The following is a 20,274-nucleotide window of genomic DNA, read 5'->3' as shown; positions in this document are numbered from 1 at the left end:
GCTCTATGGTCATGGCAGATGGAGTTCAGTGCCATCTCAGTTGGCCCTACTTTGGAGTTTGTGTTTCTGTGTGATGGTGCTGGACTCAGATGTGGTCTTCGTCCACAAGCCTCTCCTGTTACTTTTACCAGAACTGTAGTTGGTGCTGGGGTTTAATGTATACCCAAGGGACCTGAATCTCTGAACTGACCATGTGATAACCAGGCCCTGAGCCACAACAGACTTGAAACTCCTACACTCTGGTTTATTGGACTTACCCCACTCAGCTAACATGGAGGTAAAGAAGGTCAAACACCACTCCATGGAGCCAAGAGTGCCTACAACTGAAAGCAGGAGGATTGCATCCAGCATCCATGTGGAATGTAAGCACCCTCTTGACATAGATGTGGAGTGGAGACAACCATTCTAAGGTCCACAGGATGGAGGAATAGAGTATGGATTAGAGTGGACTTACTGATATTCTATTCATGAAATATTGTGATTAGTAATCGAAGAAAATGTGGCATTGGTGTGGAGAAAGTGGCCATGGTGGCTGCTGAGTGTAGGTAATGGGAGGAAGCGATGTGATGTGGGGCATTTTCAGGGGTTGGATTTGTCCTGGATGGTGCTGCAGGACAGTTACTGGACATTTATGTCCTCCCATGGCCCACTGTGTAGACTGTAGGAGAGTGTGGGCTATGGTGTTGACCATTGACCATGAGGTGCAGTGGTGCTCAGAGATGTATTCACAAAGTGCAATTAATGTCTCATGATGATGGAGGAGGTTGTTGTTATGGGGGGAGGTGTGGGGGGAGGGGAAGGGGGGTACCTGGGGACTTTATATTTTTGAATATAACATTAAAAAATCAAATAAAGCCAAAAAAATATCAAGGGCCCATCGATGGACCATCCCCCTTCACTAGTCATTGCCTCTCTACTTGGGAGAATATTGTTTCTCCATTAGAGAACATGGCAGAGTTCCTGGGTAGGGATTCAATGTTCTCATGGTGATTGTGTGAATCTCCACCCACTTTGACAATGCCCCATGAATATTTGAACACATTTATAGACATTATAGGCATGCCCAGGTGAATTTCCTCCCATGTATCCCGCATCACTGACGCCCCAAATCAATGATCCTCCCCTACCACAGTTGTAACCATTCTGTGACCCAAAACTTCTTCAAAAATGAAGCCAAAAAGATAGCCTAATACAATTAATAAGAAAATGATACGACTGTTTTAAAGATAAGAAATGAAATTCACAGAGAAAATGTGGAATGGGTGTGGGAAGGGTAGCCATGGTGGCTGCTGGGTTTGGGGAATGGGAGGAAGAGATGAGAGGTGGAGCTGCTTTCGGGACATCGAGTTGTCCTGGGTGGTGTTTCACGGACAATAACAAGAAATTTTTTAAAAACTGAAAATATTACATCTGTACAGGGGTATTTTTGGGACTTAGGAACTGTCCTGAAAGGCATTGCAATTACAGATACAGGCCATTATAAATCGTGCCATAACCTACAGAATTGTGTGGAGGAGAGAGTGTAAACTACAATGTAAACTTTACTCCACACTTAGTGGCAATGCTCCAAAATGTGTTCAACAATCACGAAGAATGTACCTTACTAAGGAAGAATGTAATGACATTGTGGGGAAAAGTGGGAAAATGTAGTAAGTGTGGGGAGGGGTGCATATGAGAATCCCCCATAATTTTTATGTGATGTTTGTATAATCTCAGTATCTTTTAAAAATAAAAGTAATAATTTTTTTAAAAACGTACAAAACTAAAAATTAAATAAAATTTAATAGTTGGGATTTAAAAGATAGTGAAAAAATATTTAAAATTTTTTTTGACATTTTCCCTTTCATCGATGTAAGATCTGTTCTCCTCTGTGTACAGTAATGTTATTTTCTTCCATTTATTCCCCCCGTGATTTTTTTTTCATTCTGTCTTCAAAGAAGTTTTAGGTAACAGTAAAGAAACGTACAGAATCAGGGGATTCCCATATACCCAACATCCTCCCCTTTTCTCTCTTCCTGTATTAATAACCTTTTTTTATGTGGATGCTACATTTGTCATGAGTGATGTAGAAATATTGAAACATAGCTACTAACCTAGGTCAATGGTTTATTTATGGTTTATATTTTGAACCATAGGCTTTTATAAGTTTTTGATGTAATTTAACACAGCCTGTATCCTTCAATTCAAGATCATGTAGAAGACATCCATTGCCCCCAGATTGTCCCCTGTTCCTTCTATTCTATTCTTCCCTCTACCACCCCTTGGAGCCCAAGCTGACCTCCAGGCTTCACTCCATGAAGGAAAAGATTCATAGTTACCTGCAACAACACTGAGGGTTTCACACGCTGGCCTGTCCTCCCCTATCAGTACCACCCATGGTCTTGAGAGACTCCTACCCCTCTGTGTGAGAACATAGTGGACTTCCCAGGAGGGAATTCTAATGCCTTCCCACTCATTATGTGGTCTTTACCCACTGGTAAAACACACTATGACAAAATGATCACTCGCACACTCCCTAGAAGCCTGCTTCAGGTGCACATTGCCCCAAAGGCACCCCCTTCAAAACCCTAAACCAGTAACCCTTCCTTGTCATATTGTCAAAAGAGCATTTCCAACATTGTAGTTTCAACCATATATCTGCCAATAGCCAGTGGTTATCTGTTCCCTTCCCCAACCCTCTCACTAGTTCCATGGACCATCAACCCCCTCTCCCCGCCCTACTCTTCTGTCTGACCTGCACCGCCTAACCCCATAGTATTACTCTACCTCTGCCATGTCTCTTCACTGCACTTAATAGTTCCCCTATCATAGATTTCACCTATATGGGTGCTGGCTCACAACTTTCTTCTTTCTATTTCCTGTAAACTTATATTCCAGACTCTAGCTCTGTGAGACTGCTCAATTTGTTAAATTTGGATCAGTGTCCACCATGTGGACATTGGCTCATTGGGCAGGCAAGATTTCTCTTTTTCTTTTTCACCAGAAGGCCCCAGGGATCAAACCTGGGTGCTCCCACACAGTAGGCAGAAACCCTATCACTTGAGCCACATCCACTTTTCTAGTTTTTCTTTCCTGTGGCATATGTTTGGCTTTGGTATTAGGGTGATGTTGGCATCATAGAATCAGTTAGGCAATGGTCCTTCCACTTTTATTTTCTGAAACAGTTTAAGCAGGATTGGTGTTAGTTTTTCTGGAATTTTTGGTAGAATTCACCTGTGAAACTGTCTGCTCCTGGGCTCTTCTTAGAAGGTTTTTGATGACTGACTCTGTCTCATTATTTGTGATTGGCCTGTCGAGTTCATTGATTTCTTCTTTTGTCATTGTAGCCTACTTGTGTGTTTCTAGGAATTTGTCCATTTCCTCTGAATTATGCATCTTGTTGGCATATAATTTTTCAAAGTATTCTTGTATGATACTCTTTATTTATGCATGTTCAGTGATGATATCCCATTCCTCATTTTGTGATTTGTGTATTTTCATCTTCTCTGTTTTTTTTTGTTAGTCTAGCTAAGGGTTTGTCAATTTTATTGATCTTCTCAAAGAACCAGTTTTTGGTTTTGTTTATTTTTTCTAGTGCTTTCTTATTCTCAATTTTATTTAGTTCTCCTCTAATCTTTGTTATTTCCTTCTTTCTACTTACTTTGGGGTTATTTTGCTGTTCTTTTTCTAATTCCTCCAGGTGTTTTGTTAGGTCTTTGATTTGAGCTCTTTCTTCTTCTTCTTTTTTTTTTTTTTTTTTTGATATATGCATTTATGGCTCTGAATTTCCCTAGCTTTTGATGCACCCCAGGGATGGATGAGGAACGTGGCCTTATCCTTAGACTCCAGTGGGTTCTGTCTGTCCAGGGTGCTGGGCTTCTGTCTTTATCTACACATTACTCCTTCACCTCCAGGTTTCTCCCAAAACCTGATGGTCACAGGCTTCCCCCAGGTGGTCAAAGAACTTGACTCAGTCCAGAAGGTGGGTTTGGAGAGGATCCATGGAGACAATCAAAGATTGTTTTTTTGTTTGTTTGTTTATTTATTTTTTTATTATTGATTCTGTAAAAATATTACATTAAAAAAATATGAGGACACATTCAACCCCACCACCCCCACCCCACCATTCCCCCCCCAGCAACACTCATTCCCATCATAATGACACATCCATTGCATTTGGTACGTACATCTCTGGGCACCTCTGCACCTCATGGTCAATGGTCCACATCATGGCCCATACTCTCCCCCATTCCATCCTGTGGGCCCTGTGAGGATTTACAATGTCCGGTGATTGCCCTTGAAGCACCATCCAGGGCAGCTCCAAGTCCCAAAGACGCCTCCACATCTCGTCTCTTCCTGCCATTCCCATACCCATTAGCCACCATGTCCACTTTTCCCACTCCAATGCCACCTTTTCTCTGTGGACTTTGGATTGGTTGTGCCCATTGCACCTCTATGTCAAGAGGAGGCTCAGATTCCACATGGATACTGGATGCAATCCTCCCGCTTTCAGTTGTAGGCACTCTAGGCTCCATGGTGTGGTGGTTGTCCTTCTTCAACTCCATCTTAGCTGAGTGAGATGAGTCCAATAAATCAGATTGTAGGTGCTGGAGTCTGTTGAGGCTCAGGATCTGGCTATCACATTGTCAGTCCAGAGATTCAGATCCCCTAAATATATCTTAAACCCCAACACCAACTTTGAGCTTCATGCTGGTCAAGGATCAGGTCAGTGAGCAGAGATATCCCAGTTCCCAATGAAAACAGAGGGGTCAGCATAGAGCAACCAGCTTTCCCAGAGCACCGATCTTCCTGCCCCATGAGTTCTTTGAGGTTTTCTTTCTGCAACCACTCAGACATGTAAACCACCTCCCTCATGAACCCTGCTGGCCCCAGCCACCTTGGCCACTCTGCTCTGGCCTCTGTACTTGTTCTTCTTCTTTCTCTATTTCAGGAACTTTAATTTCTCTTCCTCTGCATAGGAGAGTAGCTACAGCCTTCAGAAATGTGTACATAACATTTCTTGGAATCTGGAGTGGTCAGGAGTTCTTCAGTAGGCACTTCAAGGACCTTTCACCTTGACATGGTGTCTGGCATCTGATCCTCCCATGTCTCCATCCACCTGTCATAATCTGCTCTGGCGATTAGCAAGGATTGACACCTTTCAGATCTCAGGGACTACTGACTGCCACAACCCCTCTCAGGACCGGGGTTCACCATCAACATGGTCAAATGAGGACAAGAAGACAGAGAAGGGACTTGACAGCTGAATTCCATGAACAGTGCAGTGCAGGTCAGGAATTCAATAAAAACAGCTTATACACAGATAAGAATGCAAACCCAATTCATGCTTGCACAATCTTTGAAGATTGACTTACAGGCTGAGGAGATTTCTGTCCAAGGTAACGAAGGCCACTGAGGAGGCAGAGATGATGCAAATGTCTGTTTCCAGGGAGAAGGGGAAAGAGGCTATTACTGAGGAAAAAACAAGGTGGGGGGCAGGTAAGTTCATCAAGGGGCCATTTAGAAAGAAAAGCGTCACTGCAAAACCAAGGGGAAATCATGTGTTGTTGTTGTTTTTCTATTTCTCTGTATTTCTCCTTATACTCATTGCTACCAAGTAACTCAACTTTAATTGCTCAGTTGATTGCAAAATGTATGTCCCTTCTGCTCTGGGCTCTGCAGAGAAGACTCTGCATCTCACTGAAGCATCTCCATGGAATGGAGACACAAGGGCCAAGGGTAAGGACTCAAGAGCATCAGCAGTGGAGGAGCCAAAGGAGGGAGACCCCACAGGGGAGACTCTGACAACAAAGGACATGCCTACCTCACCCTGGGCCAGGAGGTGAAGATTAGAATAGGCACCAAGGTCTACTTGGCTGCTGAATCCTGGTCTTTTGGAGATGAAGGCAGATCAAGCAGACAGTGGCTGGGGTCAGGGGAGACCCAATTTCTGTCTGAAATGTCATAAAAATCCTGGAGTTCTGAGCACCACTCTGGAGAAACAAGAACAGGCTCACAGGGAGGGGCAGTTCTCCTTCTTGTGGGACTGATGTGTCAACCCCATGATGAGTAGGGCCAGTCACCATAGCCACATCCTCTATGTGTGTCCTGCCAGTCACTGTGGTTTCATCCATCTGCATAGCTGGACCCAGTGGAAGGAGACGCCATGACCCCCACGCTCACAGCCCTGCTCTGCCTCGGTGAGATTTGAGATGGGGAGGGGAAGCATCAGTCTGGGAGGGTTCCCACCCTACAGCCAAGCATGGTCCACCAGGAGACCCCAGGGCATAGAAGGTCAAGGGGAGGGGGGGGAACTGCTCAGGCTTCAGGGTGCAAAACTCTCATGTGGACCTATTTTCCAGGAATGAGTCTGGGCCAGAGGACCCCAATGCAGGCAGGTGAGTTGACTCCAGAATTTCCAGCCTCCTGGATCTGGAACAATGCTGATAGAACTGGCAGGAGCTTTAGAGCTGAGAGGGCAGTAACCAAGGTTAGTGAAGAATTGCCTTAAAATCCAAACTCTGATTCCCTTCCAGAGACCCTCCCCAAACCCATCATCTCAGCTGAACCAGGCTCTGTGATCACCTGGGGGGGGGGGCCTGTGAGCATCTGGTGTCAGGGGACCCTGGAGGCAGAGGAGTACCGTCTGTATACAGAGGGAAGCCCAGAACCATGGACCATACGGAACCTCCGGGAGCCCAGGAACAAGGCCAAGTTTTTCCTCCCATCCATGACAGACAACTACGCAGGATGGTACCGCTGCTCCTATCGCAGCTTCAGAGGCTTGTCAGCACCCAGTAAGCCCCTGGAGCTGGTGGTGGCAGGTGAGAGGACTCTCAGGGGCCCCAGCCACAAGCCCTGTCCTCAGGAACTGGGTCTGTTCTCAGGGGGTGTCTCCCTCTCACAGCCTACCCAGGGGAAATGGGGAGGGTGAGCCCCACTGAGACAGCTCCTCCTTCTCTCCTAGGAGCCTACAGCAAACCCACCCTCTCTGCACTGCCAAGCCCCGTGGTGACCTCAGGAGGGAACGTGACCCTCCAGTGTGGCTCATTGGAGGGGTTTGCAGGGTTTGTTCTGTCTGAGGAAGGAGAACACGGGAGCTCCTGGACCCTGGATGCACAGCGACACTCCAGGGGGCTGTCCCAGGCCCTGTTCTCCATGGGATCTGTGAGCCCCAGCCACAGGGGGCCATTCAGATGCTACGGCTACTACAGGAACAGCCCCCAGGTGTGGTCAGAACCCAGTGAGCCCCCTGGAGCTCCAGGTCTCAGGTGAGGAAGTCCTGTCCCTGCCTCATGAATCTTGAGGCCCCAGAGAGTTCAAAGGGAACCTTGTCCTGGGGAACCCAGGAGAGAAGGGACCAGAAGAGCAGAGGCTCCTGTGAAAAAGAGAGACAGTGAGGCACAGGCATCCTGGGGCCACAGACACACAGTGACCCCTAAATCTAGGAAGGAAGATGGGGCTCAGTGGGGAAACCCAGTCCCCTCATGTCCATGATCGTCTCCCCAGGTAAGTCCAGGAAGCCATTCCTCCTGGCCCAGCCAGGCCCCATCGTGGCCTCAGGACAGAACCTGACCCTCCAGTGTCGCTCTGATGTCAGTTATGACAGATTTGCTCTGTCCAAGGAGTGGGAACGTGGCCTCACCCTGCGCCCTGGCTGGCAGCCCCAGGCTGGGCTCTCTCAGGCCGACTTTCCCCTGGTCTGAGTAAGCAGCACCCATGGGGGCTGGTACAGATGCTACAGTCGACACAACGACTCCTCAGAGTGGTCCGCCCCCAGTGAGCCCCTGGATGTCCTCATCGCAGGTGAGGGGCCCAGCCAGGTCCATCCAGGACTCTGATCCTACACAGGCCCTGCTTGGGACCCCAGGGTGAGGTAGTCAGGGGCTCGGGGTGTGAGGGTGTAAGGGAGGGGGAGAGACAGAAAGAGGATGGGAGCTGGAGAGAGACAGAGACCCTGAGTTGAGAGGTCCTCAGGGAGGGGCCCTGGTGGAATCTCAGTCCAGAGCCCAGGTGGGGGCTGGCAGCCCCTTACCCACGTTTTTCTCTTTAGGAGTGTTCCTTTCCACGCTCTACCTCTCTGCCCAGCCGGGTCCCAATGTACCCTTAGGAGAGAACGTGACACTGTGGTGTCAGTCATGGAGGCAGATGGACATTTTCCTTCTGTCCAAGGAAGAGGAAGCTGATCCTCCCCTGCATTGTAGATCCCAGCACCAAGCCCACCAGTACCTGGCCGACTTCACCATGAGCCCTGTGACCTCAGCCCATGGGGGGACCTACAGGTGCTATGGCTCATATGGCACCAACCCCTATCTGCTGTCCCAGTCCAGTGCCCCCCTGGAGCTCCTGGTCTCAGGTGAGTATCCCCCATCTGCCCCCTGTGAATGACCAGTTCATGTTCCCGCCCGAGGGCAGCTCTGAGACACGCTAGAATGAGGCAAGCACAGAAGGAGGATCTTCAGGGGGGTCCAGGCTGTCTGAGGGTGAGCAGAGGCTGGGCCCCTAACCCAATGGCATCCCATCCCCAATCAGTAGACAGGGCTGCAAGTAGGAGAGGGCTGGAGCCAGACTGTGAGAACAGGAGGAAACATGACCAGCTTGGGAGGGGGAGGCAGGGGTCCCCACACCTGCTTACCTGCTCCTGTCTCATCTCAGCGTCAGGAACTCTGCGGTCCCAGCTCCTCTCCACCAGATCCTGATCCCTTAGGGAATGAAGTCACCATCACGCCCAGGACTGAGCTAAACTCTAACCTCATCTCAGTCCAATTTCCAAGACTCAGAGAAGGGTCTGCTCCCTAGAGGGGGGACTTTAAGGGAGGGGAACACTTGACTCCCAGGGACTGAGTTCAGTCAGTTGTCACCTCTGTGCTGGTCAGAGGAGAGGGAGACGTCCAGGGTCTAAGGTAGGAGGGACCAAGGATGCTGGACTGGAGAGGGCAGAGGTCTGTCCTCACCTCCTGTCCATGCGTCAGGCTAAAGGGAGATGACAGGGAGGTGTGGAGTCCAGGGGTCCATTTGGAGGGGCTCCCTGCCTCAGTCCCTCCTTGGGCATTTAGTGTTTTTTCTTTTCTATTGTCATAGTATTGCTCATTTCTTTTGTAATCTTTCATTCCTGCAAAGATAAATTTTATCTATACCAGACTCTGCATTCCCCTATGGAATATTTCATTGCATCCACGATGCCTCTCTGCTGACAGTATCTGGTAGTACTGCCCTTTCTCTGTTTGCCTTCTTGCCACTATTTTTCCAATTTTTTCTTGCAGTTGTTTCATGTAAACTTGTACAAATTTAATTTGAATTATTTGGACATATGCATTTAAAATAATACACTGTATTCTTTATATCTTCATTGGGAAATGATTCAATACATACCTTCATTATGGAGAATGAGCTTCCTGAAATTTACTCTTGAAATTTACTCACAACTTTTCAAATGGCATTTATTATTAATGTGCAGAACCATTTTGAAGTTTTATTCCTAAAATCATGGACTTCACAGTTAAGTTTAAGAATTGCTTCAACTTATTTAATATTGCATAAGTGCGATGGCTTGCTCGGTCGGTAGAGGTGGGGTCTGGCTGCAGACGAGGGGTCAGTCCAGCTTAGGACGAGGGGTCAGTCCCACTTGGGATGAGGGGTCGGTCCCACTTGGGACGAGCGGTCGGTCCGGCAGCAGACGAGGGGTCGGTCTCACAGGGGTTGCGTGGTTCAGCTGATGGGGTTGCCCAGCAAAGCCAGCGACGAAGGGGTCGCCCGGAGAAGCAGGCAATGAACTGGGGACAAGGGAGGCCAGGCCCTTGTCGGGGGCTCTCAGGACTGGAGGGCGCACGGCAGAAGAACTACCACGGAGACAAGGTAAACATGCAAGTCCAACTTTATTGAGGAAGTGGCTACAGTTTTATAGGGGCTGGGGAAGGCTGATTGGTCAAAGTTATGCCGTGTTCTGATTGGCTGCCACAAGCAGTTACTGGGGAGAAAGGTTGGTGGGAGGTACTGGAAGGGGGAGGGGTGGTTAGGGATTGGCTGTTGCTGTTGCTGGGGGAAGTGGCAGGGTTTAGGGATTGGTGGCTGCTGTTGCTGGGGGAAGTGGCAGGGTTTAGGGATTGGTGGCTGCTGTTGCTGGGGTAGAGGGCAGACTTGAGTTTCCCGCCTTGCACCTGGCTGTTGCTGCTGTCGGGGGTGGGGGGGGAAAGGGCAGACTGGAATTTTCCGCCCTGCGCCTGCGCAGGGAGAAAGAAGAAGAAGGGTGTTGCCTAATAAGGCATCGTGTGGCGCTATCCGGGAGGAGGGGTGGCCGCGGAAGCATGGCTGCTGAGAAGGGGAGACCCGAGGGCACTCTGCGCCCATGCCGAGCTCCCTTCAGGGGTGGCGGTGAGTCTGACCAGCCACCCTATTATGGGGGCAGTGGCTTGGAATTAGGCCTACCGCGGCCGCTCCCCCGCCAGGCCAGCAAACCACACTTCAGCCCGAGGGGTGACCGCATTTCCCCCTTCTTTTCAAATAAGGGCCAGGATGGCAGCAGCAACAAGTAGCCAAGGCCCAAGGGCAGTAAGCAATGAGGGAAGCAGGGCTGAAGAGGGAGGCGAGTATGACGGGGATATAAATGTACAATTTGGGGGGCGGTATCTTGCCGTTGCAAGCAAGGGTGACCAATGTCCAATTCTCATTGATCTCGGCAGCGATAAGGTCCATCTGCTGTTAAAAGTCCAGGATGACAGCGCGTTACAGGTAGTTGATCTCTTCTTGGCGGCAAAGAGCGGCAGAGGCAGACTGTGTGATGGTCTGGAGGATCGCAGCTGTGAGGACAAGTCACGTCAGGGCACCAGCGGTGGTGGTGGCGGGAGCGTCGGCAGTGGTGGAGACATAGGCGAGGAAAACAAGAAGGCCAAAGTCTCCATGGGCGCGAGAGAGGCCGATGTTAACGGGGCGGGCTGACATGGGGTGGCCCAATCTGCAAGGCAATGGGGGTTCAAGCAAAAAAAGGAGGGGGGCGGGGGACGAGAAAGGATGCTTTGGATGCTGAGAAGAGGAGTGAGGTCGAGACAGGAGTAAGCTCCGCAGAAGTATGGGGGGGCAAAAGCAGAAACGTGATTAGATGCTAGAAAGCAGGCCGCGGGCCAGGGAAAGCAGGTTGCGGGCCATTTAGCGGGGCTGGAGTTGCTTGAGAGCGATGGCGGCATGGGGGGCCGCTGGCGCAGAGGGCGCGAGAGGAGCCATTGCCCATGCGGTGTTACAAAATGGCTGCGGGCCGTCCCCAGTAGTACTACAAAATGGCGGTGGGCCACAAAATGGCCATGGGCTACAAGATGGCTGCGGACCTCCCTGTGCGGAGGGGTAAAATGGCGGGGAGGGAGCTTCCAGCCCACCCAGGCAGGAAGTTGTCGGGGGGAGGGAGGGGTAAAGGGACCTCCCCTTTTCGAGCAAGGAAGAAGGCGGAAGTTCGCCATCTTCACCGGCGCTCGACACTGCAAGATTACACTGTTTAGGGGGACAATTTTCTAGCGCGTTATTAAGGTGCTTGACAAGCGACTCAGAGTCAGAGTCGGAGCCGGCATCAGGATCCCGATCAGGATCCCGGTTAAAGTCGCCGTCCTGACAATCATGGCGGCAGCGGTGGCGCGGCCGGAGGGAGTCGATGGTAGGGGCGCCTTGAAGGCAGGAGCGGATGGTAAAAAGCACCGGTAATAAGCCAGGAGGAAATCTTTTACCTTCCTGCTCCACAGTAGAAGTGACCCTATCTATAAGGCGAGTGTAGGTATCTGGGTCCCAGAGCTGACACGTGGTAAGCCACGGATTAAAGGGGAGAAGAAGGTCCCAATATACTTGGAGCTGTTTCAAAGAGATCTTACACCGGTGAGTGTCTAGGAGACTGGCGAGGGCCCGAACTTGCGGGGCTTGCTTAGCAGAAAGGATGTTACCCATTGCTAATGGCCTTTTGGAGCCGATAAGAAAAGGGGCCCTTACCTTGAGAGCGTGGCGATGGGAGCCGAGGTGCGCGGTGAGACGAGGGGTCGGAGCCGGTGGGGCTCTGACGGTGGTCGCGGGCCAAGAGAGGGCCCCGATGAGGGGAAGGCAGAACGATGAGCAGTGGAGCAAGGCAAAGGGGAGCAAGTGCAGAGGGGAGGAGGCAGAGGTGAAGGCAGGGGTGGAGGTGCTCAGGCACGCGCTCCTGAGAGTTTTATTGGCGCCTCTTAATCATAGCGGGTCGGTATAAGCCCCCGACATGGAAAGAGAAAGCCATCCAGCGATTCTCCCAAACCACCGTGGATCGTATGAGGTCACCAAAGTTCAGGAGCAGCAATGCAGAGCGAAAAGATAGGGGTGAGAAGAGAGGAGGGCGTAGGGCTGTGGTAGGGTTACTTCAGACGTGCAAGCGTGCGCTCCCAGGAAATCCAAGGCTCCTCTTAATCATAGCGGGTCGGTATAAGCCCCCGACATGGAAGGAGAAAGCTATCCAGTGATTCTCCCAGACTGCCGTGGATCATATGAGGTAGCCAAGGCTCAGGTAGCAGCAATGTTGCACGAGAGAAGCCCCACGGTGAGAAGAGAGGAGGGGGGGTGCCGCCAGGTTATGGAGTGAGGCTGTGGTGGGGTTGCTCTGCCCCACGTTCGGCACCAGCTGCGACAGCTTGCTTGGTCGGTAGAGGTGGGGTCTGGCTGCAGACGAGGGGTCGGTCCAGCTTAAGACGAGGGGTCGGTCGCACTTGGGACGAGCGGTCGGTCCGGCAGCAGACGAGGGGTCGGTCTCACAGGGGTTGTGCGGTTCAGCTGACGGGGTCGCCCGGCAAAGCTGGCGACGAAGGGGTCGCCCAGAGAAGCAGGCGACGAACTGGGGACAAGGGAGGCCAGGCCCTTGTCAGGGGCTCTCAGGACTGGAGGGCGCACGGCAGAAGAACTACCACAGAGACAAGGTAAACATGCAAGTCCAACTTTATTGAGGAAGTGGCTACAGTTTTATAGGGGCTGGGGAAGGCTGATTGGTCAAAGTTATGCCGTGTTCTGATTGGCTGCCACAAGCAGTTACTGGGGAGAAAGGTCGGTGGGAGGTACTGGAAGGGGGAGGGGTGGTTAGGGATTGGCTGTTGCTGTTGCTGGGGGAAGTGGCAGGGTTTAGGGATTGGTGGCTGCTGTTGCTGGGGGAAGTGGCAGGGTTTAGGGATTGGTGGCTGCTGTTGCTGGGGTAGAGGGCAGACTTGAGTTTCCCGCCTTGCGCCTGGCTGTTGCTGCTGTCAGGGGTGGAGGGAAAAAGGGCAGACTGGAATTTTCTGCCCTGCGCCTGCGCAGGGAGAAAGAAGAAGAAGGGTGTTGCCTCATAAGGCATCGTGTGGCGCTATCCAGGAGGAGGGGCGGCCGCGGAAGCAGGGCTGCTGAGAAGGGGAGACCCGAGGGCACTCTGCGCCCATGCCGAGCTCCCTTCAGGGGTGGCGGTGAGTCTGACCAGCCACCCTATTATGGGGGCAGTGGCTTGGAATTAGACCTACCACGGCTGCTCCCCCGCCAGGCCAGCAAACCACACTTCAGCCCGAGGGGTGACCGCACATAAGTAAGATCATTTCTATGCTTAAATATTTATTTATTATTTATTTATTATTTTTTAGGAGGTAATGGGGATTGAACCCAGGACCTCATATCTGGGAGGCTGTTAATCAAACAACTGAGCTACAGCTGCTCCCCTAAATCTTTTAAATAATAGTTAAATGTTCATTACAAAATTATTCATCTGGTATATTAATTTTATTTTCTATCATCCTACTTCAAAAAGTTTTCCAATAGAGCTCTTGTAATTTACTAATAAAGTGTATCAGCTACAAGCTCCCAAGTGCTAAAGCTCTTTCAAAACCTAAATCTCTCTTTATGTCACAGTGGGTGCTGGGAAGAGGAGGACCTCAAGAAGAGGGGTGCTCAGGATGGAGGAATAAAGTATGCATTAGAGTGGACTTACTGGTATTCTACTACAGAACTATTGTGACTCTAGCAATAGAAGAAATTATATCATTGATGTGGGCAGTGGCAATGGTAGATGCTGAAGGCAGGGAGAGGGAAAAAGAGGTGTGATATTGGGGCATTTTTGGGACTTGGAGTTGTCCTGAATGATACTGCAGGGACAGATGCAGGACATTATATATCCTGCCATAACCCACTGAATGGACAGAGAGAGTCTAAACTACAACATAAACTATAATCCTTGCTGTGTAGCAGTGCTCCAAAATGTGCTCATCATATGCAATGAATGTACCACTCTAATGAAAGAAGTTGACGTGGGAGGAGTGGGGGATGTGGGATTGGTGTGTATGGGAGCCTCTTATATTTTTTAATGTAACATTTTGTGTGATCTATGTATCATTTTAAAAAAATACTGAAAATAAAGAAGAGGCAATGGAAGAGTTTCTCACAGGTTCTGCCCTAAGCTAATGGGGTAGAGGACATGACACCCTCTAAACAGATAACTCTTTGGATACCCTTCTTCTGGGCCATCCCAACTGACATGAGAAGATCTGTATCTAACACAGGGAGCAGAACACACCTTAAATGCTTGCGAGAAAATGCATGAACAGGAGTGGGGAATGAGTTGCCTAGAATTTAAAGGAGGGTCCTTCCTGAGAAACAAGACTAATGCCCAGTCAGCCCATGAGGACACCTGACAGGCACATTGGCAGGTTATCCGGGGGCACATCCCTGGTGCCTGAGTAAGACCTGTCATGCTTCCCAGTCTGCTCCAGAGAAGCCTCCACAGAATAGCCTTACCGTCATCTGTAGCCCCATGAGGACCAGATTCTTAGGGCTCTGCCAAGTCTCAGCCGGGGAGTGGGAGTGGGAGTAAAGCACTGGGAGCTAATCCAGGAGCAGGTGCTGATGTTTGTTAGCTGCTTCCCCTGCTTCCACTGAGAGAACCACCTGGAAAGGATGGTGGCAACAATGTGGAAAGACATTGGTACTCTCATTACTGCAGATACTAGGAAAGAGGGTGCAAGGAAATACCATAGGAAGTGTGGAAGAAAGCTGAGTGAAAACAAAGCTTTAACTTCAAAGAAAAAGAACAAGATTTGATGCATATGGAAAGAACAAGTTCTCCACTTGCAGAATGTGTAAAAATTCTGTGAGCCAACCAGGTTCTCTTTAAGGTCAGAGCTGAGCATACAGAAAGGGCATCCGTGCCAGATGTAGAAGAAAGGTTTAGATACAGGAAACTACAAGCAAACAATTGCCCAGTTGTTTTTTCTATATGATTTTATATTCTACTTTGCATTTTAAGGCATAACATAGATGTTACATTAAAAGTAACATGTTTTAAGACAAATAATTATGTTTAAACCCGTGAACTTGAGTGGTATTCATCCTTTTGCTTTCAAGAAGTTCTGAACAGCACAAATGTAACTAGTCTTCTGACTTAAGTTGTTACTTTCCTTAAAAACATTTTATCAAGTTGGAAGAAGTGACACATTTAATGAAAAAAATTCCCAATTCTATATGCACTTTTTATTTAACATTATTCATGTAATTCTCCCCCTCCCTCTATTTATAAAAAATGACATGATTATAGATATTTTGCTCTTATATATCTTTCCTCATTCCCTTATTGGTTGCATAGCTCTTAGAGTCAGCAGCCCCTTGATTAATTTTACTTTCAAAGGGTATTTTAATGTTTCAGGCCAATATTGCTGAATAGTTCCATAGTAGTTAGCCCATAATCACAAGCTGATTTTTTATTTTTTTAAATTTGTGCTTGAAGCCATAATATCAGGTCCACTTATATAAGAATGAATCCAAATAATCCCCATGTGTCCAAATACATACACTGTATTTCAGAACAATGCATATACATATGCATTACCTTGAATTAAGACTATCATGAAAGACAAACACACGGAGTCTGTCCATGATAACATGTCATGAAAATGATTCCCACTCCTTGGAAAGATCTTTGAAGAAGAAACTAAACTTTTTGAACCCCCTTCAACAACAAAATATATATATATAAATAGAAATAACAAAAAGTAAATAATATAAAAAACAAATTTTAAAAGTATATCAATCAGAAGAAAATGGAAATTTCACTTCTTTATTTCCAAATTGTATATCTCTTCTCTCATTTTGAGTATCATATGATGATTGAGTAAAATGTTCTTGAGTGTCAATTCAATAAAGCCACTTCATTTTTACCCCACATTATTTTAAGGATATCACATCAAAATTTATATTTTATTACTATACCAATATTCATCTGCATATTTAAATCTGATGTCTTATTACGTTAGAGTTCTATTGGGAATGGATTCTTTTCCTGAAGTTTTGCATGCCCTGAACAATGAATTTTTCTTTGATTTATTGTCATGGTGACATTATATTAAAAAGGCTCCTTGTTACCAAGTATATGGTTATTAACACTACTCTCCCACCTAGCCTGAACTCTTGGGGCATGTTACACTTTGACTCAAAAACCAAAATTGAATTCAAAGATGGCAGGAGGCTGTAAGAACCAAAGGAGACCATAGAGAACTCAGCTAGAGGAGAGAAAAGGTTTACTAAGAAACCACATCAAAATCACTTCAGAAGAAACAAAGGGATATAAGATCACAGGACCCCCTTCCTCTTCAACTTCTTACATATCTCCTTTTTTGTTGTAATTTGGCTTAGGAGCACCTGATACCATCAGCCCACCACAACACAAGCCAGGCTCCAATGAGTAAGGGGATTCTCAGCTAATGAAGGGTGGGGCACAGGCACATGATCTGTCAAGGGGAGGTGGGTGTCTGATGGACATTAGAGCCCCTAAGGTGAAATCAGCCTCACTAACATTTCTAACCTCCATGTCCATTCTTCCTAGGCTCTGCCTCCCATGACTACACAGTGGAGAATCTCATCCGAATGGGCATAGCTGGATTGATCTTGGTGGGACTCGGGATGCTGCTACTTCATGCTTGGCACAGCCAGACCAGGACCCAAGATGCAGGCAGGTTGTGATCACAGGAGGAAACGAGTGCACCACTCAGAGTGTAAGAGTTTGGAAAATAGCTGAGCCATTCGGTGGTTCTGGAAGAAAACAGTGTGAACTGTCTGCTGAGAACATTGTAGAGGAGTAGACATCATTTTGGTGCAGGACAATGTCTGGTGGGCTTTCTGTAGAGGACTCTTCCACCATTAACCTGTGGTTCTTTTCCTTCACCATGGTTAACCTTCCTGACTGGATCCCCTTCCATCCTCATCCCTATGACATCAGGCTCCATTAAATAGGGCAGTTGGGATACCAAACTCAGCATGCCTTCCTGCTCCGGTTCATTTTCAGAAAGTATGTATTTCTTTCTTTCCAGTTAGAACATTTTATGATTTCTGCTATTAATTCACCATCTCTTCAACTCTCAGAACAAAACTTGATTGCAATAACAGAACAAATGAGTTAAAACTCAGATTCCAGTCTGAATTAGATGTACCCAAAATGATACCCTAACACCCTCGTTGGATCCCACAAGCCCTTCACTCTTCATTAGGTGCTACTTGGAGTAGTTTCCCATAAATATCACAAATATCACCACATGGAATCAATGCACTTTGTGTTTGGATAGACAGGTCAATGGCAGAATGATAAACCAGCTCTGTGAAAATAGATTTTTAAGTGAATGATTCTGTGACAATAAGTACATTGACAATATTGTTTAACATTCATCACTACCTATTTCCATACTATTTTTATATCCTAGAGTCAAATTCATGCCCATTAAGCAATAACAACCTGTTCCACGTGCCTCTGTCTGTAATAGCTATACTTTTTTTCTGTCTCTATGAATTTGCTTATTCCAAGTATTTCATATCAGACAAATCACTCAGTGTTTTTCCTTTTGTGTATGGCTTTGACTTTAAAATTCATCCATGTTGTGCCATGTATTCCCCAGAATTCTTCCTGTGGCTGAATATTGTTACATACTATGGATATATCACATTTTCTATAGCCATAAATCTGTTGAAGGGCACTTAAGTTGCCTCCAACTTTTGTATGTTGTGAATAATGCTTCAGTGGTCATTGGTGTACAAATATATGTCATATATATATATACCCGATCCTTTTGGGTGAGAGCCCCAGATTAGGCCTTTTAAGACTTTTACTCCCCACCTCCCTGCATAATGTCGGGGAGGAATAAAAGTCTTAAAAGGCCTAACGTGGGGACCCCACCTGTCAGTTCTGATTGGATGTTTGCTGTTCTGTTTGGATGCTCTACCTTTCAGTTCTCAGGCGGCCAATGGTGAGACCTTTTGAGGGTACCAGCGCTTTCCCTTGACCTTGAATGGAATTCTTATTCATGGCCAGGGTCTCAAGTGATCTTTTGGGAAGTTTCCAGGTGGGGTCTCATGGCCATGTTGCCTATCAGCCATGTTGTCTCTCAGCAGAGTTGTCTGCTGGGCCATCACCTTCCCCCTTTCACTATACTAACCTGCCTCAACTGCCTCCTCAGAGAGTTTGCCCCCTTATTCTTATGGGGCTGATGAAGGACAATGGTCATTCTTCTGTAGCTACTTCCTGCTGGTTAGGGGAAATAGGCCCTACCACAAGGTGTAAAATCATCTGGCTATTCTCTTGCAGTTGAGAGAAGACAAATCCAAAACTCTGGTTGGACTGGATGAAATCCCTGAATGACTAATAGGGCATTGATATTGGAAGAAATAATCTTAAAATTTGAGATATGTGTTCTTGCTAAAAGAATACAGATGATATTATAAGCAGGCCTAAAAAGGGATCCAGCCATGGCATACTGGGCAAGAGTGAGAGAGGCCATGAGCCTTAAGTGGCTGCATCCTTCCAATACTGGTGGGAAACAGGATTCTTCCTTGAGTTCTTTTACAGTGTTGGTTAACTCTAGGGATTGTGGTAGACAAGCTGAGTTTGGTATAACTTGCCAACCACAGTTACCAGAGTTGTGTTTGCATTTAGTACAGCTAGGAGAGGTATGAAAAGAGGCACTGGCCTAGACATAATATCAAAAAGACAATATAGTCAACAATAAGACAAGTATACAGTAATCAAAATAAAGACAGTATATAAAAGAGCCATTCCTTTATCTTTCTAGCAATTTGATATGATTCATGAATTCCAAAAATAGATATTGGTATACTTTTGTAAACTGATCTGTAACTGAGCATGATTAAATCATGATTAGGACTTTGAATGGGAACACACAGATTAAAGACATGGCAAAGGACAGAGTTGGAGTTTTGTTAAGCTGGAGCCTGGGAAATGAACACACAGAAGAACAAAACAGAGGAATAGAGGTGACTCCTTAGACACAGCAGAAACCCCAGCGAGAGAGATAGAGCCATTCATCTTTTGGTGAAAACAGAGGAGCTGAGCCTGGACAGAAATGAACCTTGGAAAGAGAGGAACCCAGAAAGCTTGAACCCTGGCAGTCATTAGCAGCCACCTTGCTCCAACATGTGGCAAAAGACTTTGGTGAAGGAAGTAACTTGTTTTTGGCCTGGTAACCATGAGTTTCTACCCCAAATAAACACTCTTTATAAAAACTGATTTATGGTATTTTCCATCATCACCCCTTTGGCTGACTAATACAGAATTTGGCACTGGAGAGTGGGATCGTGCTTTTGCAATTACCAAAATGGATAAGGGGTATCTTTTGGAGGAATTGTGAGATGCTTCATGGAAAATGACTAACTTATTTTGAAGAGACTTTTAGTAAAATGGATGCTAAAGAGACTTTTTATGATACCTTAGAAGTAAATGATAAAACTACCTTTTGAAACTGGAGGAAAGGTGATCTATGTTTTAAAGTTGCAAAGAACTTAGCAAGATTAACTCTTGGTGTTTAATGGAATACAGAATTTGAAAATGGTGAGCCTAGGCATTTAGCTGAAGAACTTTCCAAAGTAAACTTAGAGAATGTGACTTGCCTTCTCCTTCCAGCTTATAGAAAATTGCTAGATGAGAGAAATACACTGAGGACTGTACTGTTGACACAAAGAAAACAGAATTGATTCTGGAAATTCCAAGTCTCTGGAAGAAATCAAGCTCCCAGATGATAGTGCCCCATTTGAAGACTTAGCTAAACTTGGAACTTGTAAATCAGGATTGAAGACTTGTGGAAAGTCTTACTGTCTGACGGCTTGGACCCTTGTTCCTTCCTTGCTAAATGAAGAAGCTTTTTCTGCGAGCTCTTTGAACACAACCACTGGCAGCCTAGAATAAAAGGGACATGAAAAGGACAGATTGAAAGAGAAACAGCTTTAAGTGTAAAACCATGGAAGCTAAGATCTGTAATTAGGACATTGCGTTGGCCAAGAGAGGAACCTCAT

At 47.1% G+C, this 20,274-nt stretch overlaps 1 pseudogene; it reads left to right on the top strand.

Annotated features, from left to right (window-relative positions):
• The first annotated feature begins 6,145 nt into the window (after window positions 1-6,145).
• On the top strand, window positions 6,146-16,941 carry LOC101425131 (leukocyte immunoglobulin-like receptor subfamily A member 6; annotated as a pseudogene).
• The last annotated feature ends 3,333 nt before the right edge of the window (window positions 16,942-20,274 follow it).

Source organism: Dasypus novemcinctus, chromosome 18 (genome assembly GCF_030445035.2).
Source record: "Dasypus novemcinctus isolate mDasNov1 chromosome 18, mDasNov1.1.hap2, whole genome shotgun sequence".
NCBI classification, from domain to species: Eukaryota; Metazoa; Chordata; class Mammalia; order Cingulata; family Dasypodidae; genus Dasypus; species Dasypus novemcinctus.
The sequence above is the reverse complement of the archived record's forward strand: the minus strand, read 5'-3'. Positions and strand labels throughout refer to the sequence as shown.